We start from the raw sequence: 13,794 nt of genomic DNA, 5'->3' as shown, positions 1-13,794 counted from the left end.
CAAATAAATCCCATATATATATATATATATATATATATATATATATATATATATATGTATGTATATATATATATATATAAAATTTGCTCTCACTATAGATTCATATATATATATATATATATATATATATATATATAAAATTTGCTCTCACTATAGATTCATTCTATAAGTTCTGTTCCTCTAGAGAACCCTAACTAATACAGGCCTCAGGACACTCACTCAGGACATTGGTTCCAATGTGTGCCATCTATTGAGTTCGTTCCTTTTCTGGCCTGGGCTTCTGGATTTCCCTTGCTCCATCTCAAAGTTACCCAGTGATGCCCAACTATCAGCAATGGTGGCCCTCTGTCTGACTCACCGGCATCAGACTCTGGAATTGAGCCAGTTCATGCTTCAACCTGTGCTGGTGTACAAAGCAGCCTCAGGAACAGGTCCCTTTATAAAAACCCATTCTACTTACTCTGCGCCTGGCTTGCAGATCTTTGGAGGGTAGGATCACTGAACAGCAATGTGCTCCTGAGGTTTGCAACCCTCTGGTCATATAGTTGAGGTGCAATAAGTACCAAATTCTGGTCCAGTTTGTATTCCCCTTGTGTTATCTTCCCCAGAAATTGGCATCTAATAAATCTTTTCTTTTTAAACCTCGTATTGATTATTTGTGGATTCACATTGTGTAGCCCGACCCCACTCATCTTCCTGCCCCCTCACTTCTGCCCTTTGCCCTTGCAGCCCACCCCCCTCAAAAATAAAAATTAAAAGTTAAAACAAAACAAACTTTAAAAATCTCAGTGTGGAAGCTGTAGGGTGAACTTTACAGTATACCCTTTAAGTCTTTACATCTTTACTTGTTCATTGTCATGAGTCATCAGGCTGGTTTGAGACCTCTGGCTTCTGTTACACCCTGATACTGGGCCCTCACTGGAACTCCTCTTGGATAGCCTTGTGTCCTATAGATACTGTAGCTTTGGATCTGCAGATCCAGCCCCTTCATATGCTCCAGGGGTTCATAGATGAGGTGGGTGTTGGGGTAGGCTGCCTCATAGTTCTGGTTCTGGGCCTGGTAGCTGGGTTGGTCAGCCTGCAAGCTTTCCCTCATCTTTACCACCTGTGAGAGCAGTGCTTCAGCTAGCCCACCCAATGTTCCAGACAGCAAGGATAGGGGCCAGTTCTCTCCTGCTCTCACACTCTTGGGTTCAGCACACTGGCACTCACACACACCACCAGGGCCAGCTCTACTGTGTTGCCCAGGCAAAGCTAATAAGTCTTTTTAAACGCAAGACATAAATAACAACAGGATTTTTACCTGAATTTTACACACGCGCACGCGCGCGCGCGCGCACACACACACACACACACACACACACACACACACAGAGAGAGAGAGAGAGAGAGAGAGAGAGAGAGAGAGAGAGAGAAACAGAAACACAGAGCAGCCACTGTTACTGTCAGACCTGTAAATTAGCCTTACCTACTCTCCAGAATGGAGAAAAGCCATGTCTAAGTTTTTAAGATAAAAGAAAATCTTTATAGAGATATGCATATGTGTGTAGTCTTATTTTTAAGAAACTGGAGAAACCCTGCACAGTTTGGTACTGATGTCAAAGTTCTGGGTTTCATTTTGAGCTACATTTATCACAGATTATTCCTAGGACAAGCTGACCCATGAGTACACAGGAACTCATGTAATATACCTGTAATTTCCTATAAGTCTTTATTTATTACAATCCTCAAGAAAAAAAATAAGACAACAGGTGGAAAGTCTAAAGGTTTTGATGCATTTAATAAGGGCTCAACTCTCCAAAAAAAAAAAAAAAATGAGCCTGAGTTTTGTTAGAAGAGATGAGAGGGAGGAAGGAGGGGGGTGAAAGAAGGAGGGGGGAGGGAAGAGAGAAGAGTGAGGATAGAGGGAGGAGGAAGAAGAGAGGAGGGAGGGAGAAGAGGGAGAAGAGAAGGAGAAGGAGGGCTCCAGTTGGAGGAGATAGCACCTGAAGGAGCATTTGAAGATCAAGACTGAGCCCTGTGGATGGAATGTGCTGAACAAGTTGCATGAGACATCTTGATGCATGAGCAAGGGACCTTTCCTCACCCAGCAAGCCCTGCCCAACAAAGTGGCAGTTAGAGTTATTTTAAGTTGAGGACAAGAGTTCAAGCTGTGGTAATGATCCCTACGTTCACTAAGCCAAGCCCCCTTCCTATGAGATGCCAAAGTCCTGTGAGGTGGTTACATGACTTGATCTTACAAAGCTCTTGATGTTCAGCTAGCATCACATGCCAGTCACGTGGACAGGCCTGTGGTGCCCTCAGGAGCCTGCAGCCTCAGTCAGTATCTGAGACAAGAACTGAGCCCAGTCAGTCCATACAACTACGAACAATCATAAACGCCATGTTTCTCAAGATGTTGAGTAACCACACCCAGTAAAATTCTGCATTTCCTTAAACTCAACTCTTCTGATAACTCCAAACAGAAATCCTGTGACTGTAGCATCCTCGCAGGTGACTGTTGTGCATTGTGCCTGACAGTTCTACCAACTACACACTGAAAACAAAAAGATGTGCTGTTCTTGGAGGAAAACTATGACTAAACAAATGATTGCCTTGGGACACTTCCACAATAAAACTACTGTGTCCCACTTGGAATGTCCAACACTAAGGTGAAAGACCTCTCTCTGTCCTTGGAGAAGTTAGAAAGCAAAGAGAAACCTCTGAGGAGAGGCAACGATAAATGATGAAATGCTTTCACCTGGGCTCTTTCAACAGCACCAGTGTCAGTCATACCTGACCTTTGAGTTGAAACCGGAGAGGCTTCAGTTTCTCTGTGAGCAGCCAAATTTAAATATTTTCTCTGTCATTGATTGCAGCTTATTGGCAGAGAAAACCTAGGCTCTCCCATCAGAGAACCCGAGTTTCTGTTTGGGCCCAGAGTTTGTTAGCATGAGGTCCCTTGAACAAGTTTTTTATTTTTCAAGAACCCCATTGGCAAAAACAAACAAACAAACATAAAAAACAGAAGGAAAAAAAAAAGGATTTTCTTCACTGGTTGCTTCACTGAGTTGCTTGGACACTAAATATAACAAAAACACTTAGGACAATGACCCATTATGTAGAACACAGCAAAAAGAAATGCCTTTCAGTCCATTGTTTTCTTGATCTTCAAACATACTGTTCTTTTGGAGGAAAGGAAGGTTTATTTGGTACTAATTAATTTGGCAATTATTTTAGTTTCCTTCTGGACTGTGAGTCTGGAGCACGGGAGCAGGAGAGAAGATGCTCACATCTTAAGACTGAGTATTGCTGTCATGATGCAAGACTGTGGGGAGAAACAGGATGCTGAAGAGAGACATCATTTCTGGAAGTGCCCTGGGGTTTCAAAGCTTCCTGAGTAACAAAGCGACTCTTCAGGAGACTGGAGAAATTGATTATGTATATTTATCCACTCAACAAGACATTATGGAGCATTAAAATGGAAAAATAAGGAGGAGGCCAAAATGCAAATAAGAGAAAGAAAGCAGCACACAGTAGGTTTCTCATCTATGACATCCTGGGCAAGGCAAAGCCACAGACATTGCTAGGTCACAGCTGCCAGGTATGAACAGGAATGGAGGCTGAGTAGAGAAGTTTTGCTTTTGGGGCAGTGAAACTATTCTATAAGATGCTGTGATGGTGGCTAGCTGTGGGCTTGCCGAGATTCACAGAATGTACAATATGAAGAATGACCCCTTCTAGAAAAGTACAATAAAGTGTAGACCTCAGATGGTTGTGGTACATCCTTGTAGGTTCTTCAGCTGTAACAATTATACCTATCTAGTGGGGAATTTTTAAAATTTGCATTGATTCTTCTTATTATTATATTATTGTGGGGATATGCACCTGTAGGAGGTCAGAAGACGACTTTCCAGAGAGTTTGTAGGAAAGCTCTGTATGTTCCACTCAGTTTTGCTGTATAAATCTAAAACTGCTTTAACAAACATAGCCTACTAAAGAGATCATAAAGGCTTCATGGAGAACAGAGCTCACACTTGGCAAACAGACAGTGGACAGGTATGAGCAAGAGCAGCTCTGGAAAACAACCCAGAAGAAGAGGAACAGAAGTGATTCGGGGCAGATGGAATTTGGGGTGTGGGGAAGGGTGTGTGGTGATCATTGCACAGATGAGATGGTGAGATAGGACCCAATGGTAAAGTCACATTTTAATGTCCGTACAGGTAACATTTTATTTCTTGAATTTATATTACAGAGATCAAAATACAGCCCTTGTACCAATTCTAAAAGAAGGTGGGAAGAGTACCTCTAGGAATATGAATGGTGGCTGTTGAGCATGTGAGTGGCAGGAGAGGGTGTTTGTCTTTAGCATTTCAGTGTCCATACATGGACAGATATACAGTGGCCTGGGCCCCTGGGCAGGAGTCAGACCATTTTATTTAGGGAAGAGGGGGTAGGGGGCTTGGAGGGGGTCACAATTCCCACCCCTCCTCTTTAGTCAGGAGCTAGGAAAAGAAACTGACGAAAAATAATGACAGTTATCTCTTTGGGGACTATTTTATTTCTGTATTTCGACCAGTGTACAGTGGAGGCTTCCTTATTCAGAATTTGGGTATGGAAATGTTTGTATCCCCAGAAGAGAGCTCACTGTCACTCTCCAACTGTGTGTCACGCAAAAAACAAACAAACAAACAAATAAACAAAAACAAAAAACAAAACTGTCCTGTTTAGGTGAAGGAACTGACTAAGAGGAGTGGGAAAAGGGGACAAATTGGGGGGGGGGGCATGGCCACACTGCATCAATACTAGCTTGAAAATGTTCTTATGAACCCAGTATTATGGGCAGTGAATATACAAATATACTACACACCCACATACCATACACACAGATCCTAGGAGACACACACTCACACTCTCAGTTTGATCTCTGGGGGTTGGATCACACTTTGTCAAGAATAAGGTCAATATGAACATGACTAGGGGAAAAATCTTGGCCAGCCTGGGCAATGACCCCTTTACTCCCACTCTTTATAGTTTAAACAGATGACTCAGGCGGAATTTACCCATGGATTGTTCCATGTTGTTTTGAGAAAGTACCAGTTTCAACCAAGCTATGCATGATCCTACCTGTGTGTCTGAAAAATCCCCATTGCTCCACTATGCAAGCACATGTGTGCTCAGGGAATCCGTGTTCCTGAACAAAGACAAAGCCAAACAGAGATGACCAGGAAAGTAGAAAAGCAAACTTTCATTTTGAATTTTAAAATATTTGGGGTGCATATGTGTGTTTATAAGAGTGCCTGTGTGTTTGTGTGTGTGTATTGTGGTATGTGTCATGTGTGTATGATGGTGTGTGTAGTATGTGTAGTGTGTGCATGTGTGTGTATGTATGGTGTGTATATGTGAGTGTGGTATATGTATGGTGTGTGTGATTTATATGTGGTGTGTGTGATATATGTATGGTGTGTGTGTGCTGTGTATGAGGTGTGTATGTGAATGGTATATGCATGTCTGTATGGTGTGTGTATATGGTGTATGTGGTGTGAATACGTATATGCTGTGGTGTGTTGTATGTGTACATATGTGTGTCTGTGTGTATGATATGTATGTGTGTGTTGCACACATAGAAAGGTCCAAGGATAACTTGTAAAAGGCACTTTTCCTCTTCTACCTTGTGAGTTCTGGGGATTGGTCTCAGATCTCACAGGTCCAGATAAGGACAATTTAAAGATTTCCTCTGGTACCTATTGAAGAAAGTCCTTAAAAACTGAGGTAAAGATGCTGAAGTGTAGCTCTTCGCAGTTGTTGGCTTCTAGTAGGGGTGGGGAAGGACTCAGTTGCTGCTAAGAGGCTGACCACTGGGAATGGGTCCATGCTCCTGTGAGTATAGGGAAACACAACCTGTATTTGGTGGGGTTTTTGGTTTTTGTTTTTGTTATTATTATTACCATCATTATTTGGTGTTATTATTATTTTGGATAGGGGTGAAAGTGTGGATCTGGGAGAAATGGGAAGTGATTGTGATCGTGGTGTGTTAAATGAAATTCCCAAACAAATAATAAAAATATTATGTTGGAAAAAATTTCCTCTGGAAGAATACTGAGAGGAGTGTTTAAATTTCAATGTAATTTTAGTTCTTGAATGTTGCGTTTATGCTATATACCAGTACTGTAGGTTAAGGTCAAAGTCATAAACTGGCTTTAAAAATCGCCAGCATTGAGCTCTCTGTACTTTCTATATCTCCATAGGTTCCCAGTCTATGTTTCAGTGACCTGTTCAGTTTTCACTCTGTAGCTGTTTTCACACACCGAGGGCCGAGTCTCTATCTGCCTCCTCAGGCCTCTGAAACTTAACCCATGTTTAGACACAGAAAGCAACACATAAATCCTGAGAGGACACCAATAGTCAGGAGATGGCCTGGGCTTCTTTGCCAGTTTCCAGATTTCTCAACCTTGAGACATGTCCCACAAACCTTCTGCTTGCCCTCCCTGTCTAGTCTCCACCCTGATCTCTGCCCTAGGAGTTGACTTCTGTGGATTCCGATGAAGGGGAACCCAAGAGACACATGGGGTGTCACAGCCCTTCTCCAGGCAGTTCTGACTTACGGCCAGCTTCTGGGGGGTACCCCCACCCCCACTCCATGCTGGTCTAGAAAGACAGTGCTCCTCTTCAAAACATTTTGCGACATTAGGATAACTCACTTTCGGTATAGAGTTCACACTGTTGCCTGTGTTTTGTCTATTTTGTTGTGAAACTTCTGCCACTGAACCATGCAAGAATGACCAAACTTGAGCATGATGTTTCTTTCCTTCAGAGACCCTGGCGGAAACAGATCAACTATTACAACAACAAAAATCCATAATTTGGGGCATGGGAGATGGCTCCATGGGTAAGAGTGTAGAGCAAGTGTGGAGGCCTGAATTTGAATGCCGTGAAAGTTGGACACACATTGGGAGCATCTATACTCCCCTTGCTCCTACGAGGAGATGAAAGTAGAAACAAAGTCCCTGCAATCTCAAGAGACAGGCTAGCCTAGGAGGCACAATCGCAAAACAACCAAGAAACCCTGTCCCAAACATCCTGAGGTTTTCCACCATAGCTTTTTTTTTTGTTTTGTTTTGGTTTTTTTTTTTTTTTCAAAACAAGGTTTCTCTGTGAAATAGTCCTGACTATCCTAGAGCTCACTCTGTAGAACAGGCTGACTTAGAACTCAGAGATCCTCCTGTCTCTGCCTTCTGAGTGCTGAGATTAAAGTCATATGCCACCACTGCCTGGCAAACCATAATTCTGTAGTGATTGCTTCTAAACACCTCAGAAAGTTCTGCAAGTTCTATTGTCTTCATCCTACTTGTGATGGTTTGAATGAGAATGACCCCCACAAACTCATGTTTCAATGCTGGACTATTTGGGAAGGATTAGGAGGTGTGGCCTTGTTGGAGGAGGTATGTTACCGGGAATAGGCTCTGAATTTCAAAAGCTCACACCATTCCAGTTGACTTTTTCCTCTGTTTCCTGGTTGTCTTCTCAACATGGGGGCTTTCAACTACTACTCCCACACCATGCCCTCCTGCCAGATGCCATGCTCCCTGCCATGACAGTCATGGGCTCCCCCTCTGAAATTGTCAGTAAGCTATCTATAAATGTTTTCTTTTATAAGTTGCTTTGGTTATGGTTTCTGTTCTCAACAATAGGAAGTCACTAAGACACTACTAATGTATCAAATCCCTTCCACATGACACTGTATTAGCTACTTTCCTGTAGCTTTGATGAAAACTTCCTGACAAAAAGCCAGCAAGGTAAGAAAGTATTTGTTTTAGTTTATGTTTCCAGAGTGGATACAGTCCATCATAGTGGGGAAGGCATGGCACGAGACAAACATGGGGCCAGGGCCAGAATGCTGACTTCCTCACATTTCATCCTCACCCAGGAAGCAGAAGGGGAGAAGGGGGGGGGAAGGAGAAAGGGGGAGAGACAGAAAGAGTTCAAGAATTCAAGAAGTACAGTTAGACTCTAAAACCTCAACACTGTTCCCCAGTGAGGGACTTCCCTGAACAACACCCCACCCCTAAAGGTTCTATGACCTTTCAAACAGTGCCACCATCTGGGAATCAAATGTTCAAATATGTGAGGGAGATTTGTCATCCAAACCATCTCAGCTACCCACCCTTAAACTAAGGTCATGCCTGCTTTCTTCCAAGGCTCCATTACTGTCCCCCATCTGTCTTTGGGGTTATTTCCTTTCTCTTGGAAATTTTAAAACATCTCTCTTAGGAGCAGTTTCATGTGTAAAATTAATGAATATTATGTTCTTTGAGTATGGTTGAACATGATGGCAAAGGGAAGGAAATACTTGCTCAAAAAGCTTAAATGACTTCTTCATTACAAGAGGTCTCCAAACCTTGGAAGTACATTATAATCCTCTAAGAGAGACACGAAGACTGTCTCTCAAGTCAGAAAACCCTTGTTGCCCCTACGCAATGGTTGTGACTCTTCAGGCCACAGCTGTACAACCTTGTTCTCTGAGTGTATTCTTCACTTCATCCTTCGCCTTTCATTTGTATGCATCAAAAAAGTCAATAAATAGGGACAAAATCGGCCACAGTTCCAAGAGATAACCCATCGGTTCTGCAATTATCAGAATCTCAAAAGCTGTGGGGTGAGGTGCAAAGGGACCAGTACTCCCTGCAAATTCTGGTCCGAGGCACTGGTGGAGACCTACCTGGTAATTCATTTAGATTTCACTGTTCTTATTTTAACTTTTAAGTGTGTGTGTGTGTGTGTGTGTGTGTGTGTGTGTGTGTGTGTGTGTGTGATGAAGATGTCTGTGGAGGCCAGAAGTATCAGATCCCTTGGAGCTAGTGTTACTAGCCCTTGTGAGCTTCCAAGTGTAGGTGCTGAGATGTGAACTTGGGTCCGTCTACAAGAACACTACGTTCTTTTAACCCTGAGCCATCTCTCCAGCCTCAGAGGTCTTTGCAAAACTAAACCTAGATTATTTGTAGATGAAATCCTCTTCCCATCTTTATGTTCATGCTCCTGAATTATATGGTGCAGAAAAAGAATGACCCTGAGGTGAAAGGGTAACAAGTATCATTGCTTGTGATATCCAGGGAGTTTATTTATTTCACTCCCCTTTCTGAAGAAGCTCACAGTCAAGTAAGAGAGGAAAGAACTGAAAAGAAATATAAATCATATAGTGACTGTGATGTAGCCTAACTTAACCACCATGGCTGACATCACAGCTTCAGTCCATTTTCCATTGATATAGTAGAATACCCGAGGCTGGATACTTTACGAAGAAAAGACTTGTATTTAGCTCATACTTTGGGAGGCTGAAAATCCAAAAATTGTAAGTTTTGTTGATTTGACTCATAGTAAGGTATCCCAGCTAGTACACTTCATATTGAATGATGTCATTGCGAAAGGAAATGATCACAAGGTAGACAAGAAGTCTGAGACCAGAGCTTGGAAATAAATTGAAGTCCCACAAAAACTACCTTGATTCTTGCCAAGGCATCACCCTAATAACCTAAGAAATGTGTATTTATCTGCACCTCTTAAAGACACCATGACCACATGTGACCAAGCACAGGAAGGATGTAAAATGAACATAAGTTATTTGCATTTTAAGCCCTGTTCTGCATATTACTTGGATTTTATTTTAATGTGGAGTAAGCATGAAGCCATATGAAGATGTTTGTAACAGCCACAAAAGGCTAGATATGTACTACGAGGATGAAAGAGTATGGTTCTGGGAAGCGAGTAGATAAATTAGAGAAGTCTTTTAATCAGTTGCTTTACAGCCCTTCTCCCCTGGATAAAAACACACAGATTGGCAAATACAACTTTAGAATTTTCTCTCCTTGTCTCTGGTACAAATGAGAGTAAATAGGTATATAACATCAGCGTCAAAGGTCCCTCTTTGCCACATGCTGCTGTCATCACCAGGTTCTGCCTCACCACGGTGTTCTGTCCTACCATGAGGTTCTCCCCCCAGGGGGTTCTCCCCTACCACAAGGTTATGCCATAGGATTCTCCCCCACTCTGAGCTTCTTCCCCACCATGGGATTCTCCACCATGGGATTCTCCCACACCATGGGATTCTCCCACACCATGGGATTCTCCCCCACCATGAGGTTCTTTCCCACTATGAGGTTCTCCCCCACCATGAGGTTCTCCCTGACCATGGGATTCTCACCTACTATGGGATTCTCTCCCACCATGATATTCTCCCCTACCATGGGATTCTCCCCCACCATGAGGTTCTCCCCCATCATGGGATTCTCCCCTACAATGGGATTCTTCCCACCATGAGGTTCTCCCCCACCATGGGATTCTCTTCATCAAAGGGCTCTGCTTCACCAAGGGGTTCTCCCCTACCACTGGCCAAGGATGAATAGAGCCAGGAGTGTGGATCAGAATCTCACGGAGTATGAACCAAGTAAACCATTCACCCTCCTTCCATGTTCTCCTAGGTATTTTATGGCAATGATGAGGACAGTGACTGATACAGAAACGCCAGAGACATGCTGCTGCTGTTGTGACTCTGTCCACATGTATTTCAGAAACTTTGTAACTGGTTTGTGGTAGGCATCCCAGGATGTTTGGAGGCATGTGCTTGAGAGGCCTGAGAAGGCTGGGAGAGTGTAACATGTGATTCTGATGGGGGCTCAGAACACCAGGATACTGATGACTATGGATATTGAATATGGACTTTCTGAGGGGACCTCCATTTGCAATTGAACTATACATCAATCCTCTTTGGTGAGTCCATATTTTGTCTAAGTAAATCTAAATTTAAAAGTAATGGACTATGATAGTTTGAATGTAATTGAACCCATAAGCTCATAGGGAGTAGAACTGTTAGGAGCTGTGGCTTTGTTGCAATACACACAGCCTTGTTGGAGGAAGTGTGTCACTGTGGATGCAGAATTTGAGGTCTCATATATGCTCAAGCCATGCCCTATGTCTCAGTTCATCCTATTCTCTTTGGATCAAGATATAGAACTCTCAGCTCCTTATCCATCACCATGTCTGTCTGCATGCCACCATGTCCTGCTATGACGACAATGAACTAAACCTCTGAACTGTAAGCCAACCCCAATTAAATGTGTTCCTTTATAAGAGTTGCCTTGGTCATGGTGTCTCTTTACAGCAGTAGAAACCCTAAGACATGGACTAATTAATTTAGAGGAAGACATTTTAAGCCAGCGTAACATTTAATATATGGCATAGGTTTTGCTGGCTGCTTTTAGCCAGTTTTATTGTGAGAATCAGAGGTAAAAAGCAAAATAGAATGATTTGAAAAATATACGGTTTTGGCCAGAAAATGAATATATTGAGAGCCGAGGATAAACAGAATATGACTATTAATGAAATTGTTACCATTAAATAAATCCACTAGGAAGATAGGGAAGAAGTGTTAAGGGCCTCTCATGAATCAACTAACCCTCACCCACAAAGTGATCACGGAAGAAAAGGTTTTATTAATTTAAAGACTGAACTGAGAAAAGGGCTTTGTACAGCCTGCACATACAGTTTCTCTTAGAGATCTCTTCCCCAGGGCCCAGTTGACTGGACAGTCAAGGACAAGGCAGACAGAGTCTGATGGAGCCTTGGCATTGTCCATGTGATTCCGGTTGTGTAAGAGTGATGGGGTTATGGAGGCTTCCGCTTTGATTAAGAGGCCAGGCAATGTGTGATGGGGTCTGATTCCTTCAGGCGGTCTCTGAGGTGGGGGCCTGTGTGTGAAGCTGTAGTAGTAAAGCCCAGGCTACAGTAGTGACCCCAGGACATAGATTGTTTGTGGATGAAAGCCACAGACAGTGAGCACAGCCCTGGAGAGAGGCCCCAGAGACAGGGCTGCCCCAGCCTGCTGGAGCTCAAATCTCACTGTTGCTGGATATGGGGTAACAGAATTCAATGTTCAGCCTTATGGGATTTTGTCTTCTTTTGGTCCCATCCATTTTTGCTTTTCTCCAATTCTTCAGTTTGGGGTCTGGGAATGTTTATTCTGTGCTACCAAATACTATAAATATATAACTTTCTTTTAATGTTACATGGGTTCATGGCTAAGACTTTATCTTGAATCTCAGAAGTCTTTGAATTCGGACTTTTGAACAATGTTGTAACTGATAAGAGTATATGGTCTATTGGAGATGGAACTTCTTATTAGACGTCTATGGTCTAGGGACAGAATATTATGGTTTGAATAATTAAATGTGCCCCACCGGCATAAGTATAAACACATGCTCCTAGACTGGTGGTGCTATTATGGAAGATATGAAAACCTTAGATGGGGCTTACCTGGAAAAGGCAGACCCCTAGTCTACATCTTTAAACATTATACTGGGCCTCAGTCCTTCCTTTTCCTTGCTTTCTATCCCCCACGAGGTGAAAAAGTTACTCTGTCATATGCCCTCTCACCACGACAAGGTTCTACCCAAATGCATGGGCCCGAGCCACCATTGACTGAACCCTCCTATACCAAGCATAACAATCACATACACCCTTAAGAAAATCAGTAATAACTTCTGGGGGAAAAACAGCAGACACATTGATTTCTATTTGTCTTGCTAAGTACAACTAAACATACTGAATGATATTTCTAAAAAATATTAAGAAGAAAATTTTTGAAATTTCTAAAAGTTCTGAAGGCTAGAGATAATAAGGCCAAAGGTCTTGGGGCCCAAAGGAACAGCACAGGGTAGCAAGTTCCTGATTTGTTGGTTTGTTGGCTCATATGTCTAAATCGAAGGAGGAAATAATCCAGAAATGACAAAATGTGGCCACAAAAGCTCCCGCTCTCAAGCCGAAGGACCTGGGAGGGAGCAGGCCAGTAAGGGAAAGCACTCTGAGAGATGAGTAATCCCACAGCTTCCTTGGTGCTCCTCAGAGCACTGCATGTCTGTGTTGGAGCATCACACACTGGCATGAATGTATGGCAGAACTAAACTGCTTATGTGACAAGTCAGAGAGCAAAGAAAAGAGGAAGGAACTGTGGCCCCACAGTCCCCTTCAAGATGCCCTCTAATGACCTGGACATCTCCCAGTAGGCTCCAGCTCTTAAAGATCCCACACTTCTCCAAAGTGCTACTCTGGGGACCAGGCCTTTCATACACAGGCATTTTGGAGCAAGCCATACCCAACCTTTAGCTGCCATAAAAGCAAAATAGTGTGATAAAACACCACAGAGCTTATCATCAAGAGTCAATGGATCTAGAATACAGTCCAGGGCACCCTCTTCAGAGAAAGCTATTATTGGTGTGTTTGGCAATATTTTGGCAGATTTAAAATATTTCAGTAAATGTAGTTTGCTTTCTGTTGACGTTTACTTATGTGAAATTTTTATTTGTAATACAAATATTTTATTGCATAGTTGAAAACATTGATTTATTATTCTGTACTCATGAATCCTCTTTATGCTAAGGGGCTATTACTAGAAAAACAAAACAAACAAAAATACAAGTGTGGGTATAGCAGAGTTAGGCAAGGAAAGAAGGAGAAAAATGATGTCAAAGAAGTCGGGGAAAGGGCAAAACACTGTGGGTTATGACTAGTGAACTGGGCCAACTCAGAGCTGTGAGGGGCAGAACAGCACAAGCTGACTCAACTCTAAAATCACTCCATACCAGACTGCTCTCTGGAAAGAAGACAGAAGCAGAAGATGGTGTAGGATGAAACGTCTTGTAGTAACTTAGGTATGGCATGGCCGTGGCTTGTGTGGTAGTAGAAGTAGACACATAGAGAAGGATTCAGATTTGGGGTATATTTTAAAGGAAAATCAACACAATTTCCAGACTGACTGATTACGGG

The sequence above is a fragment of the Phodopus roborovskii genome, unplaced genomic scaffold (genome assembly GCF_943737965.1).
Source record: "Phodopus roborovskii unplaced genomic scaffold, PHOROB, whole genome shotgun sequence".
Classification (NCBI taxonomy): Eukaryota; Metazoa; Chordata; class Mammalia; order Rodentia; family Cricetidae; genus Phodopus; species Phodopus roborovskii.
This window is presented reverse-complemented; position numbering follows the sequence as displayed.